This window comes from Lolium perenne, chromosome 7, assembly GCF_019359855.2.
Source record: "Lolium perenne isolate Kyuss_39 chromosome 7, Kyuss_2.0, whole genome shotgun sequence".
In the NCBI taxonomy this organism is placed as follows: Eukaryota; Viridiplantae; Streptophyta; class Magnoliopsida; order Poales; family Poaceae; genus Lolium; species Lolium perenne.
The window spans coordinates 62,630,815-62,647,213 of NC_067250.2; positions in this window are offsets into that span (position 1 = coordinate 62,630,815).

Genomic DNA, 16,399 nt, shown 5'->3' on the forward strand with positions numbered 1-16,399 from the left:
GTTGATGTACTAATTGCAGAAGCATAGAGTTGAAGAGGTCTCTCAGTTTGATGGGAGATTTGAAGATGAATCTCAGTTTGATGCACCCGTGGATGGTACCGATGACGAGCCTTTCATAGACGAAGGTCCCGCACCTGAGATTATCCAGCCTACGTAAGGAGGCCGTGGACCGAGTACACAGCTTTGCGTTGAAGTGGATGCACACCCCGGAGATCATCAGGGGCGTCCGGGTAGTCTCAAGACCACCCAGCCCTGATGCACCTGTGGATGGTACTGATGACGAGCCTTTCATAGACGAAGGTCCTGCACCTGAGATTATCCAGCCTACAGAAGGAGGCCGTGGACCGAGTACACAGTTTTGCGTTGAAGTGGATGCACGCCCGGAGATCATCAGGGGCGTCCCGGTAGTCTCAGGACCACCCAGCCCTGATGCAAAATGTTGAGCTACTTTATGATTCGTACTCTTATGTTCTGGTGCTGTAGTATGTACTATCTTTGTTATGATTTGTACGCCTTTGGCGCTAGAACTATAATTAAGCATTCAATGGATGATCGCGTTGCAAAATTTGACACCCACACAATCAGTTCATCGTATGAGTAGTAGCACAATTACTTCTACAGCCAGTCCTGCCAGCGCATTAATTGGTAGCATGAAACACTTTCAGGCACTCCCCTCTGATTCATATTAATTGACTCAATTTTTTCTAGATATGGATGTATCTAGATGCATTTGTTAACTAGACTAACAAACTTGAGTCAGTTAATATGAATCGGTGTAAACCGCCCAAGTCCTCGAGCAGCTAGTTTATTGACTCTGGACTCCAAGCCTCTCGCGGCAAGCCATCGACGAAGCTTTGACCAGATCTTGGCCCACTTTTTTTTTGCGAATAGCAATGCTTTGACCAGTTCCTCTCGGGATACAGCACGCCGGTGAGCTTGCACGGTTGCCATGAGCACTTTCCGGCGGAACTTCCTATGCAGCGCCCTCAAGCCGCCGCTGCGAGACAAGACGCGGTGCCTCGAGGTGGACGGAACGGACGAACTCGGGATCTCAGGGCGGGGGGTCCGCCTCGTCCCGGAACGATCTCCAGCGGGTTAACGAGGACATGCATGGCGGCCAGGGGATTTGAGGTTTTTTGTTGTTGTTTGAGCTTGGGATTTGGGGTTTTTTCGGATAGGGGAGGAGGAACCGAGGAAGAGGAAGGAACAGCCCGCGTGCTTGGCGCGTGGCAGTGTGCTTGAATTTCGAATTTTTGTGAAATGTTTCATTTCCCCGCTACAATTCGGGGGTTTTCTTGATGCGCCAATGCGTCCCGCCGGGCAGGTTCAAGTGAATTTGGGGTGCCACACTATGGGCCCCGGCTTTCGGTGAGACATGTAATGACTAGTCACATCGGTAAGTTCACCTGTGTAATAAAATATGTTACCCCTCCCCTTTATGTAGCCCCCTTGTCTCTCCCGATCGAGTGCCGACAGCCGACGGATGCAAGCCGCTAGCTCGATCCCCTCCTTTCGCCTCCACCGTCCAGGCATCCAGCTTGGAGGGGCAAGCTGCATCTAGACCAAGCGGATTAGGTAGTACTCTACTAGTAATGTTCTATCCTTTCTCGATATCGGTTCCTTTTTCCTCACCTCGATATCTTGCGCATCTATTTCCTATTCTGGGCGAAGGGGTGTCTTTCTGATCACCCTCGCGCTGGGAGTGATTGATGGGGATGGGGGTGGGGGCGGGGGCTACCTTTGCTTGGATTGGGGTGTTCTTCCTTTATTTGTCGACATTTGCAACCCTTGTAGTCTCTGCTGATCCTCAATGTATCTTTTGTCAGCTTGTACAGGAAAGGGAAGACCTCGGTGGTGGTGGGGGGGCAATGGAGCGTAATAAGGCCACCACGCATGTGGGCAGTTGGCTGAGCCTGAGCTGCGTCCCCAGCCCCGCAAAGCAGGTACTCCGTTTGCTTATCCACTCTATCTGTCTGCATCCTCAATCTGTTCCTGTTCTGGAAAATGCTTAAAGTAGCACATGTCTTCAGCTGTTTGTGCGTAAAGCCTCTGTGACACCATGCTCTATATTCTATGTATCAGGTTGGTACCTCCAGGTTCCGTGCTGAGGCTATGGGGAACGATAGCGCCCCACCTGCTGCAGGAGCATGGCCGTATCTGCAAGACAAGAAGCGAAATGCCATCGCCGAGGCGGGGACCGCCCAGGGGTAATTTTTTTAACCAACTTACCATGATGTAGTCCGAATCTGATACTCCTCGGATCCAAATTAATTGACTCAACTATCTGTAGATACGGATGTATCTAGATGTGTTTTAGCTCTAGATACTACTACCTCCATCCCAAAGCTTAGGGCTTATATTATTTTTAGAAAGTCAAACTATACCATGTTTGACTAAGCTTTTACCAAAAATCATTAACATGCAAAATACAAAATTAATATCATCAAATAGGTTGTGAAATATATTTTCCTACGGTATCTACACAATATTATATTTGTTGATAGAATGTTCTAAAATTTTGGTCAAACTTTACTTGTTTTGATTTCTCAAAAATAAATAAGCCTTAAGCTTTGGGATGGAGGTATCTAGACAAAGCTGAGTCAACTAGTTTTTTTTGTCTGTCCATATAGTTAGTGTTCATGGTGCAAAAGACTAAGAGCATCCACTATATGCATCAGTCTATCTCATACAGTAATTCAATATCACTGCTGAGGTCTGCCTTTTGTTTTGCTATTCATATGCAGACTGAAACTTTATGGCCTTTACTCAAAAGGAAGATCAAAACTGCGGCTGATCAGGCTGCCAGTATGTTGATGCCGCCCCTATCTTCTAAATGCCTCTACAAGCACAAGGCCACGCGCCATCTGGGTGGTGATCTTTTAATGAATATGGTATATTTTCTTAATCCACAAAACATGCCTTGATTTTTGTCTGTTTATTGTCGGTTTTTTCTAATGCTTGCCAAAAGTTTACAACAACAACAACAACCAAGCCTTTCAGTCCCAAACAAGTTGGGGTAGGCTAGAGTTGAAGCCCATAAGATCTCGAAGCCAAAAGTTTAGAAACACCAAATTCGTTTGCTTACAATCATCATACAGTAATGTTCATCTACTCTCCAGTTCCCCTAACCCAACAAAAAACGATGTTAATTACGATTTTTAGATTAAAAGAGCACCATTATGCGCTGTTAATTACGACTTTGAGATTAAAATGTCATTTACAATTGCTAATTACAATTTTGAGACAAATGATTAGTTTAACCTCGACCTGTTCTGCTCTCCATTTTTCCCAACCGAACAAAAATGTAACCATTCCATTCCTCTGAAATGGAACCATTCCATTCCATTCCACGCTGTTTCAGAACCGAACACACCCTTGCATTGTTGTGAACGGTTGTCCATACACAGCCATACCCTTCCACTTACATCCAGCACTATATGCATTAGTCTGTCTCAGAGTCATTCAATATCAGTCTTTGAGATCTGTTCCCATTCTTATGCAGGCTGAAACTGCTGCGCCTTTACTCAAGTGGATGCAAAATGAGGCTGATGAGGCTGCTGTGAGGACGATGGTGCCGGCACCATCATCCGAAAACCTCTACAAGCACGAGGCCATGGGCCAGCTGGGTGGTGACCTTTTAATGAATCTGGTATATTTTCTTAATCCACATACATGATTTTATTATTATCTGTTTAATTACTGTTGGCTTTGCCTAATGCTTACCAAAAGTTCAGAAACACTGCGTTTGCTTACAATCATCATGCACTAATTTTTCACTTTTCAGTCTGTCTCATCCAGTATATAAACTGTTGAGTTCCGTTGGCTTCTTTTGTAATCATCTTCATTGTTGTCAACTGTTGTCTACGAACAACCCTATTCTTCCACTTACATCCTACACTATTTGCATCAATCTATCTCATAGATTTATTAAATATCAATGATGAGTTCTGTTGCTATTCATATGCAGGATAAAGCTTCTGTGCCTCTACTCAAATGGAAAAAAATGATCCTGATGAGGCTGCTGTGAAGACGATGGTGCCGCCACCATCTTCTGAAAACCTCCTCAAGCACAAGGCCACGGGCCAGCTGGGTGGTATCCTTTTCAGTAAGCAGGTATATTTTCTTAATCCTCATACATGATTTGATTTGTCTGTTTATTGCCGGCTTTGTCTAATGCTTACCAATAGTTCAGAAACATACACAACCCTATTCTTCCACTTACATCCAGCACTATATGCATCAGTGTCTCATAGATTCATTTTATATATCACTAGCTGATGTCTCGTTGCTCTTCAATTTTCATATGCGATCGAAACTGCTAAGCCTTCATTGGTCAAAAGGATTGCAAATCGGCCGCTTCTTGATGAGGCATCTGCAGAGGCTGCCACCAAGTTACTGTCAGCCCCACCTTCTGGATGCTTATATAAGCTCAAGTCCAAGGACCAGCCGGGCCGTAACCATCCAAGGGTTCGGGTATATTTTCTTAAGCCACATATACATGCCATGATTTATGTCTGATATTATCACCAGCTCTGTTTAATGCTTTTTGGAATTCGGAAATGCCAAATTAGCATGCTTATATTCATCATACACTAAATTTTGACTGTTCAGTTTGTAACATAGTGTTATGCACTCGCTTGTCAACATTTGCATTGCTCTGAACTATGCACTTTACACAACCTAATTCTTCCACTTACATTCAGCGCTACGCACCAGTAGTACCTCCCATGTTTCCTTCACCATCCCGATGCCGAGCTTGCGGGAATATGGCGGGCCCATGTACATACCCCGCATATAACAACTCCTATGGCTCTATCTACCTTTCTAATAACTCCTTCACAGAGTTACAAGTATGAATTCTCAGTGGTTTAGCATGAATTGGCATATAGTAAAGTCTTGTTTTTAGTCTTCCTGCTTCTTACATTAGTATCAATTTTCACCAGCAGACTGTACCTTGTGAACTTCGTCCAATGATTAACCAGATGTGTCCGCATGAAGGGTCTTTCACTATGCATGGCAATGGCAAATTGATGACCACCTACACGGTCTATGAGGTGTATGTCTACAAGGCATGAGCCATCACATATTTGTATGGACATGATTGGAGAAAGTTTGCTTTTGACTACGGTCTAAAGAAGGGCGACGAGCTGAGGATCAGAAACTCAAACGGGCAGATATACGTAACTGCTTACAGAGTTGGAGACACTTCGAAATATATATTATGTAACTTTTTTGTACTCATATCCTTTGATTACTGCATTCTGAGCAGTTGTTCTAAACCATTCCCTCTGTTCTAGCTTGCTGGGTTTAACATTATCAAAGTTACAGATCCCCTGATGGAACAGGAGCGGATGTCACAAAGGGCACCCACACCAGCACCGGCACCGGCTTCCCACTCTCCTGCATCAGCACCGGTTCCTGTACCAGCTCCGTTTACTGCATCTACCCAGCAGGCTCCTGCATCAGCACTGGTTCCTCTAGCTGCACCGTTTACTGCACCTGCCCAACAGTCTCCTGCATCAGCACCGGTTCCTCTAGAGGCACCGTTTATTGCACCTGCCCAGCAGTCTCCTGCATCAGCACCAGCTCGTGTACCAGCCCAGGCTCCTGCACCTGCCCCAGCCAGATCACCGAGGTCTCAGCTCATTGCTGTGGCCACCCGTGTGGTGACCAGGACGCATCTGAAGGCTATGTTCGTGAGTATATGACAGCATAACTGCTCTTATCTTGATGTCTTCTCTACTCAAAGTCTCACATGGTTCAGTCTTCAGTGCATTGGTGCCATTGACTAATTTTTGGTGGTATCTCTTGCTTTGAATCAGAAATTGCCTAAAAGTATCTCCAAGGATCTCAATGCTGGCCGAAGGGGCAAGATTTCCCTCGTCATGGAGAGTGAAGGTCTGACCGTGGAGGGAAGGTACTCCGTCAGTCCCACAGATGGCCGCTTGGCTGTTACTTCCAGGTGGAAAAAGTTCATTGACGGTGCCAAACTTCGCATTGGATCAAAGTTGAAGGTCAAGATCTTTCGATGCCGCTGTGACATGCTGGTCATAAAGTTTGCGGTTGTCTAGTTCTGTTGTCCCATGAGCCCTTAGCAAATGCATTTGTAGTTATACTTATATAAGGTTATCTTATCTGAACTGCTAATTAATTGTATGGGTGGTAAAACTCTGGCAAGCTTTTGCTCTTAGCAAGTATGTATGTATGATCAGCTATTATCTCTACTATTAAGAGCAAACTGGTGAATGCCTGGTGTCACATTTTCAGGATGGACAATAATACCCCCCACATCTTTATCCTACCAAGATGATTTATCTCAATGCAATCTTGAAAAAAAAAACCTGCGCACGGAACAAAAAAAACGCAACTAACAAAACAACTCCAGCACGTGTCACGTTACACACCCATCCACGCTTAGCCACTTGATTGGGAAATAATTCCCTGGGGCTGGGCTGCACGGGGTCCCTTATGAGATTTCAACACATCAAACAAAACCGTCCGCATGCAGTTCCGTCTAGAGGAAGGAGGACCGGGCCTTCGTGCGCCTCTTGGGTGATGCGGCGACCGGCAGTCACGCCGCCAAGATCCGTCCGGAGGCCGGAGGTGCAGCGGCAATGGTGCTTCCGGGACCGGTTCTTCCCGATCCCCGCCTCCAAGATCCGCCCGTGTGTGCAGCGGCACCGGTCGTGTAATCGAGTTCGATTTGAACTCGTTCTGGTTCCATATGTACAGATGGAGAAAGAACAAGAAAGACGATCAGATCCAATCCGGGTTGTATTTTACTCTCCGATGAACCACCCCGTGGAAGGCCATGCTGGATGAGATGCCCTTGTCGGCGGCCTCCATCGTACACCGGCATGGTACACATTCCAGCGCTGGTTTATCCCCTCCCGGAGATGTACGGCCAGCTCGCCCAGCTCGGTCGGGAAAATACACAGCCAGGAGAAGAAACTGAAGGAAAGTGATGGCCACGCCAGGGAGAATGTCCAAGCAATACAACTGCCGTTGAGGAGAAGCGACTTTGCACATGAAGCAGGCATGCCAGTCAGCGTCTCCAGGTTAAACATTACTCGTGGTTTAGTTCACTCTGAAGAAGCGTTTGAAGAAGGGTACAACCGTAAATGTTATAGAGAGGTATACATTGTGCTGAAACACCGGTCGTTGTGCAGTTTGATTTGAAGAAACATACAATACGAAGAGATTACTCTGTTATCCAGAGGTTTATGTAAGTATAAATCGCAAAAAACAGGTTTATGTAAGTACAGAACTGCCGATCCTCCATAGCTAATTTAGCTGGGATTTAATGACATTGTTTACTGCTTGGGAGACAATCTGATCGGGCACATTGCAAATGCCATGCGTCTCTACAACACATGGATCTTGCCATGAGAAACATTACATTTGATCATGTCATAGCTGGGGCGGCTATACTTCACTAAACAAGCAGATACAGATTTACTAACGAATGGATTCTGCCTACTTAGCAGGGGGTCTTTATCCGGACGAATCCAGGCTACGTCACCAACCATGATCGATTTTATTTGTGTACTTTTTAAGTGCTAAATTATTATTACGTTCGTTAGGATAGTTGTGTCATATTTTTTGATGTGTCCCGATTTACCCGGATTGATCGATTTCAGGGTAGAATTTGGTTGTGCCGACGTTTTACATCCAAAAGTTTATCCTAATCCCAACACAACTTACTCGAATTTGAAAGGGCGGTGAAGGCCTATGCGTTGCTGGTATATGAGAGGATGGTTGTGCATCTCTGTGATCGCCGGTGTAGAAGTGAACGATTTGTACATCTCCCTGAGAGAATTTGTTTCCGTTCGCATCTCTAAAGAAAAAAGAACTCTTCGTAAGCTGATCCATACTGCCACCGAATCCTTCATATGTTGTATCAGTATAAGTTCAGGATCCGTACTGTTTGTGAAAAAAACACACGATCATATTATATCCGGTACCACGCGCTCGCCCACCTCCTTGCCGAGCTCCATGGACTGGCGTCGTCGCTCATGCCCAACGGCGTGCCCTGTCGGCGGAGTATCCTTGCGCCACGACATGCTCCTCACACGCATCCCCGCGGCTCACCATTAACAGTGTTGTGACACCAACATCTTCCCCGGCGCCGGCCACTGTCGGCATGAGCACGAGCAACCAAAGGCAACTCTTCTTGTGGGCATATAGCTCGCCGACGTCCACCGTAGTTGCATGCTCATTTGCTCTTGTATGTAGCGTCTTGATTTGACCGGACATGGACGCAACAAAAGGCAATTGTCCTTGTTGCCGTACAACTCATCTCGTCCACCGTAGTTGTATGGCCGTTGGGGTCGACCCAGTCCTTGTATGTAGCGTCTTGAGTTTACGGACTGGACGCGGTCGCCACGACAGACACAATCGACGGAGATGCATGCCTCCTATGCGGTGACTAAGAGGATCCCTGCACTACGCCAATGAGTCATGCATGATGATCTCGCTCGCGATGAAGGAGAATGTGACGACGGTGCCCTCCGCGATGGTGTGCACCTGTGCATCGCCGACGCCGGGTTATGGTCAACGGCGAAACTAAACGTGTGGCTGGCGCTAACTGAGGAAGATGGCACAAGCACGTTGTAGTCGGTGGCTGCCATTGCCCTTGGGCACAACGTGTAGATATCCTGCCATTGAAGATGAGGATGTCGGTGGTCATAGTGTTCTTGTCCTTGGTCCCACCGCTAGAGAAGAGGGATTAGGGCGTCCAGGCCAGGGTGCACTCTGACAACGCGTGGACAGCCACGCGCGAGCCGGGTGAGCCGACACGCGATGGAGGAGAATGACACGAGAGTGTGAGGCGGTTGTCATCAGGTCCCACCTTGTCGCGATGAACACCATGGCCTTCTTTAGGAGCGCCAGCTTGGTGCCGACCATGTTCCCGCTGAGGCCGAGCACCATCACAACATCGAGCGGCGTACACGGATGTGCTGAACAGAGGAGGTTGCCGCTGGTGTACAGATGACGTTTGAATGTTGCAGATCATCTCCTTCCCGACGGCTGCATCGGCGCCATAGATGCAAAATTTACGACCTTACAGTTTGTACATTCACCTGGTACATTTGTACGTGTACTAATGCTTTATTTCCGTGTAAATTGTATGGAAAAGTAGATTAACAAGAAAGCTTTAAGATTCCTATTAAACGGCTAGGTGTGAAATCGGGAAAGGGGCATTAGATGGTAGGTTGTGCGGTCGATTTTTGGGTGCCAAGCCGAATGAAATCTATAATATCTTACAACGTCATCATCTAACCACGTGTGGTTCTGCCGGTGAAGACAATCATCGCGTTGAGTTGAACCTGTGGCTACAGTGACTGGCCATGGCGGTTTGGCGGTGGTGCCCGATGCTACGGTAGCAGGAGTCACGACAGAGGAAGTAGATAGCGAGGCTCTAAGGAGGGTTTTCTCCCAGGGACGGATACATGCTCGGCGAGGAAGTGGAGAAGCGAGACCAGTATCGGTGGGTAAAGGGGAAGATGCGTTGGTTCATACCATATTTTTGGGATGGAGTGGTTTGTGGGCCGGGGAGGGGGGAGGGAGGCGAGGCGAGGCGGCTCGTTCAATCTAGCGGAAGGATTCCTCGTCGATGCAAGCATGGGGGCTCGTTTCACGGCGATTGGACTTGGGCAGGGAGACCGCGGCCACCCCCATCTCTCCCCTCTTCACCACCACCCGCACCTCAATCTATCTTGCTAGCCACCTCCACATCCCACTCCCTCCGCCCCTCACAATGATGGCCTTCAAGACGATGCTCTGCCACACAACGCCCTAGGAGCAGCAGCATAAGGGTCTTCATCGCCGCGTCATCCACCGCTTCCCAAGTGAGGTGCCCATCCCCCTCTCCCCTCGGGCTCTAATGTGATGTTAGTTTCTGTGGAATGAAATTGGATGTATCAGCTTGCTCTGCTCACCATGGTGCAATTATGGAGGTTCTAGCGCATTTCTTAAAGCACAAAGTGCCGACTGTTGGGCCGTTGCGGAATGAACACCTTCTTCCCGCTACTTCCTCCCCGTCCCTTCCCTAAGCTACAAACGCTGGATGAGGAATTCAAGTATTTGGGTAAAGCTCCCTGTAAACTCTCGCATTTGCTTGATATATATAGTTGTTCGCATGATTGAATAGGGATCATGGAACTGGCTGCAATTGGAAAAAGTAGTAGGTGACATTAGTTTTATTCTTGCGAAGATTAGATTCAAGAATAATTGGTTTGGAAATTACCAATCTGAGAAAATCAGTTCGTAGCTGCAACGAGATTTCATTATATTATACAGGGTTATGCATAGGAAGTCTACTATTATGTATATGCATGTTATGTATAGCTAGACAAGGTTTTGTTTTTATTTTCAGGTTATTCTATTTTCTACTGACTTGTTATCGTACCAAAGAGTGATGAAAGATTAATGAGGAGGCAAAACAAAATACTATATGCTTGCTCGGCTTACACTATCGGAAATCCAGAAAAATTGGTCTGCTTGCACTATCACAATTAAATCCAAAGAAAATAAGTCAAATTATGAAGACCATGGCAATAGTAGAAATCACAAAAAAGTAGGCATTACCGATCACAAATCCAAATTTCATTCCCTCTAGATTTTACAACTTTAATTTCATATATTTAATGCTTAACTAATAATTATGGAATTTCTGATATTGCATTAATTTTGCTTGTTGATGACCCACAAGTATAGGGGGTGTATCGTAGTATTTTCGATAAGTAAGAATGTCGATCCCAACGAGGAGCAGAAGGTGTTGACAAGCAGTTTCGATGAAGGATTCCCTGTAAATGCTCACAGACAAGTATTCAGGGGGTTTTGATGTAACAGTTGAATAAAGTACGAGTAAGTAAAGTGCGAGAGTAACAATTGCAGCGAGTGGCCCAATCCTTTTTAGCACAAAGGACAAGCCGGGTTGTTTACTTATAATGACCAAACGTTCTCGAGGACACACGGGATTTTAGTCTAGTGCTTTCGCTACATACGGCTAAATAATCTTCATTGTTATGATAAGTGTTGTGTGGGTGAACCTATGCTAATGTACCGCCCTTCCTAGGACTAATACATACTTGTGATTATACCCCTTGCAAGCATCCGCAACTACAAGAAAGTAATTAAGAATAAATCTAACCACAGCCTTAAACTCTGATATCCTGCTATCCCTCCTGCATCGATATACCAACGGGGGTTTAGGTTTCTGTCACTCCGGCAACCCCGCAATTGGCAAACGAGTACAAGATGCATTCCCCTAGGCCCAAAAAGGTGAAGTGTCATGTAGTCGACGTTCACATGACACCACTAGAAGAATAACACCACAACTTAAATATCATACCATTGAATATTACTCAACCATAGTTCACTACTAACAGTTAGACTTCACCCATGTCCTCAAGAACTAAACGAACTACTCACGAGACATCATATGGAACATGATCAGAGGTGATATGATGATGAATAACAATCTGAACATAAACTTGGTTCAATGGTTTCACTCAATAGCATCAACAACAAGTAGAAATCGATACCGGGAGAGTTTCCCCTTTCAAACAATCAAGATCAAACCCAAATTGCTACGGCGGTGATGGTGTCCAGCGGTGGAGACGGCGGTGATGATGGTGGAGATGATGATGATGGTGATGGAGATGATGTCCAGCTCGATGACGGTGACGATGGCGTCGATTTCCCCCTCCGGGAGGGAATTTCCCCGGCGGATCTCAGCCGCCGGAGAGCTCTTTTCTCTCTGGTGTTCTCCGCCCCGCAGAGGTGGCTGTAACTCTTCGCGAGGTACCCTCTGTGGCTTAGGTCTTCGGGACGAAGGGTTTCGCGAAGTAAAGGAGGCGAAAGGGGCTGTGGGGCCCCCACACCACATGGTGGCGCGGCCAGGCCATGGGCCGCGCCGGCCTGTGGTCTGGCCCCACCTTGGGCCTTCTCAGCTCCTCCTTCTGGCTTCCTTCGTCATCTTGAAAAATACGATTTTTGGTATAATTTCCTTCCACAGTTGATCTTCCGAAATATTGCGTTCTGACGGTGCTTTTTCCAGCAGAATCCTGGCTCCGGTGCTTGATCCTCCAATAATGATGAAACATGCAAAATAGATGAAATAACATAAGTATTGTGTCCCAATATGAAATTTATCAATGAATAACAGCAAATTATGATTAAAATAGTGATGCAAATTGGACGTATCAACTCCCCCCAAGCTTAGACTTCGCTTGTCCCCAAGCGAAACTGAACTCAGTAAACAGGACCACATGTTTATGGAGTGAAGAGTCGATAAATAAAATACGGACAAGAAGCATCATATTCATTCACACAAGACATTATAGTAAACAACTTCCTCATATAACTCAACTTGAAACAAGTATATGGTAATCACAAATAAAGGTGCATAAGAAATCATAGTTGGTGATGGCAAACTTCGTTCTTGGTCAAAGAACAATCAACAGGTTATATTTATCTCATTGAGCAGCGCTCTCATGTTAAAGTTTATAAGGCACAACTTGCATACTCAATCATAATGGTCTCCTCGTAATCATTGATAACTTGCAAAGTTATATTCATTCAGATAAAACTTGTACTAAACAAAGAAGAATAAAAGACATGATGAAGCAAATCACAATATAATGGTTTGATCACAACTACTCAAATGCTTGCTTGAGATGGAGGGAAATAGGTTTACTGACTCAACATAAAGTAAAAGACAGGCCCTTCGCAGAGGGAAGCAGGGATTAAATCATGTGCTAGAGCTTTTTCAGTTTTGAAATCATATAAAGAGAATAAAAGTAACATTTTGAGAGGTGTTTGTTGTTGTCAACGACTGGTAGTGGGTACTCTAACCCCCATGCCAGACAACCTTCAAAGAGCGGCTCCCATCTTATTTTTATTTTGTGTGGCACTCCTTCCAACCTTTCTTTCACAAACCATGGCTAACCGAATCCTCGGGTGCCTGCCAACAATCTCATACCATGAAGGAGTACCTTTTTATTTTAGTTTTATTATGATGATGACACTCCCCCCAACCTTTGCTTACAAAAGCCATGGCTAACCGAATCCTTCGGGTGCCGTCCATCAATCACATACCATGGAGGAGTGTCTATTTAGTTTAATTAATTTGGGACTGGGAATCCCATTGCCAGCTTTTTTTGCAAAATTATTGGATAAGTGGATGAAGCCACTAGTCCATTGGTGAAAGTTGCCCAACAAGATTGAAAGATAAAACACCACATACTTCCTCATGAGCTATAAAACATTAACACAAATAAGAGATAATAAGTTTTGAATTGTTTAAAGGTAGCACACGAAGTATTTACTTGGAATGGCAGAAAATACCATGTAGTAGGTAGGTATGGTGGACACAAATGACATAGGTTTGGACTAAGGTTTGGATGCACGAGAAGTATTCCCTCTCAGTACAGGTTTTTGGCTAGCAAGGTTAATTAGCAAGCATAAGAGTTGAAGGAAACAAACAAATATACATGTGATAGAAACAATCATGCATCTTCCTTGTAAGCACAAACAATTTTAACTTCAGAATAATAAGCTATGAGCTAACAAGAAAGAAAGACAATGAAACAACTACATGTATTTCTCTTTTCTACTTAAACCTCAAAGTATTGTTGCTATTGACCAATGCTAAGTTTGCCAAAACCAAATAAATTTATTCAATGCTCCCAAAGTGATACCAATACTAATGACAAGATAAATCATATAATAGAGATTGCAAACTAAAATAAGATGTGCAATATGTAAATGATAAGACTTCTCATTAATATTCCATAACGATAACTCACACCAAGGGATACATAGATAACCAACTAAAGGAGAGATACTTCCAAACTGCAACCCATCTTATATGATAACTTCCCTACTCATGATATGACACTACTTGACAATAAAAAAGTAAAAGGTAGTGATGATGTGATACCGCGGCACTCCCCCAAGCTTGGAACAAACCAAGAGGATGCCAATACCGATGATGAATTACTCCTTCGGCGATGGTGGTGATGAATTACTGACAAGCTTCTCAATAAGCTCCTGAAGCTCATCAATCTTGTATGTGAGATTGCGAATCATCTCCGAATTGTGCTCGACGCGGTTAAGAAGTCTGTCCGACGGCGAGTCCTAACTCTTGGAGTTATTTCCCCACTCTTCACCCTCAGGCTTCCTCCCTCCTGCAGTGTTAGAGCGATCTATATCCCAATGGCTAGGCAATGCTGCCTTTGGAGTCCCTTCAATTTGATTATTGAAAATTAGATTGTGGAAGCGATGGTGAATGCCTGATAAAGATGTTTTCGGAGCTAGGTAATGACGTGGAACCGCTCCTCCAGTGCGAATTCTTGCGCTCTTGTTTGCACTAAAAGGGTTGTCCACCACCTTGATGCTTGCGATGGTAGCACGCGGGTGTGCGCGCGAATCTTCCTCCACCTCTTCTTCATCCTCTTCCTTGACGTCCTTGTCCTCCTCTTTCCACCCAAGATCTCGATTATCTTCATCCGGAAACTCCTTGCCCTTGTTCTTGGAGACCATGGTGCTTCTAAACTGAAAACAGATCCTGGCAGAAACAGCTCGAAACAAAACACGTCGAGAAAACGATATACGGACCTCCAGGGTCCGGGATTATATAGCAAAAATTTTCACGACAAAAGGAAAGTACCGAGATCGAACCGTAGTCGGAAAGGGGCGACGAGGCGGCCAGACCATAGGGCGGCGCGGGCCCAGGTCAGGCCGCGCCGGCCTATGGTGGCACGCCCTCGTGCGTCTTTTCCACTCCGTTTCGATCTCGTAATTTTTCATATTTTCCAAAAACAGCAAAAATATTGTTCGGAAAGTAAATTGCGTACTTTTCATTACCAGTACTGTTACCTATTCAAAGTCGAGTTCTGGCGGACTGTCAATTTGTCCTTTAATGAAAGCCTCCGGTGTTTCCACTTGAATAATATCAACATCAACATTATAAGAATCACCCGGGATATAATGCTTGAGTCTTTGTCCATTCACCACTTGCGTAGCATTGCCTTGGAGAGAGCTAATTTTAATTGCTCCTGAACGATACACCTCCTCAACAACATATGGTCCTTCCCATTTCGAGAGTAATTTCCCTGCAAAGAATCTGAGACGAGACCGATACAATAGGACTTTATCCCCAATATTAAATTCTCTTTTGATAATCCTTCTATCATGCCATTTTTTAACTTTCTCTTTAAAGAGTTTAGCATTTTCATAAGCTTCACTTCTCCATTCATCTAGAGAACTCAATTGCAACAACCTCTTATTACCGGCAAGTTTAGGATCTTTATTTAATTCTCTAACTGCCCAATAAGCTTTGTGCTCTAGTTCTAAAGGTAAATGACAAGCTTTTCCGTAAACCATTTTATAAGGTGACATTCCCATGGGATTTTTATAAGCAGTTCTATAAGCCCATAGTGCATCCTTCAATTTACTAGCCCAATTCTTTCTAGTTTTATTAACAGTCTTTTGCAAGATAGATTTAATCTCTCTATTTGATAATTCTACTTGCCCACTAGTTTGAGGATGATAAGCGGAAGCAATTCTATGATTAATACCATACCTAGCAAGAGTTTTTCTAAAACCTCCATGAATAAAATGAGAACCTCCATCGGTCATAATATATCTAGGAACTCCAAATCTAGGAAAAATAATATCTAAAAGCATTCTTAAAGAGGTCTCACCATCAGCACTTTTTGTAGGTATGGCTTCCACCCATTTAGTAACATAATCAATAGCAACAAGTATATGAGTGTTACCTTCTGAAGAGGGAAAAGGTCCCATGAAGTCAAATCCCCAACAATCAAACGGTTCAATAACAAGAGTATAATTCATAGGCATTTCATTACGTCTGGAGATATTACCAACCCTTTGGCATTCATCACAAGATAAAATAAACTTTCTCGCATCCTTGAAGAGAGTTGGCCAATAAAAACCTGATTGTAGAACCTTTTGCGCGGTTCTTTCTCCGGCGTGATGTCCTCCATAAGCACTACCATGACATTTACTCAATATCTCTTGTTGTTCATATTCGGGAACACATCTTCGCATAATACCATCCACTCCTTCTTTATATAAGTGTGGGTCATCCCAGAAATAATGCCTCAAGTCATAAAAGAATTTCCTCCTTTGCTGAGCTGAAAAGGTTGGAGGCAAGTACTTGGAAACAATAAAGTTAGCATAATCAGCATACCAAGGACTGTCTCGCGAGCTCACCTTTATTACAGCCAATTGTTCATTTGGAAAACTATCATTAACAGGAACAGGATTATAAGCAATATTTTCCAATCTAGACAAATTATCAGCAACTGGATTATCAGCACCTTTCCTATCTACAATATGTAAATCGAATTCTTGCAAAAGAATTACC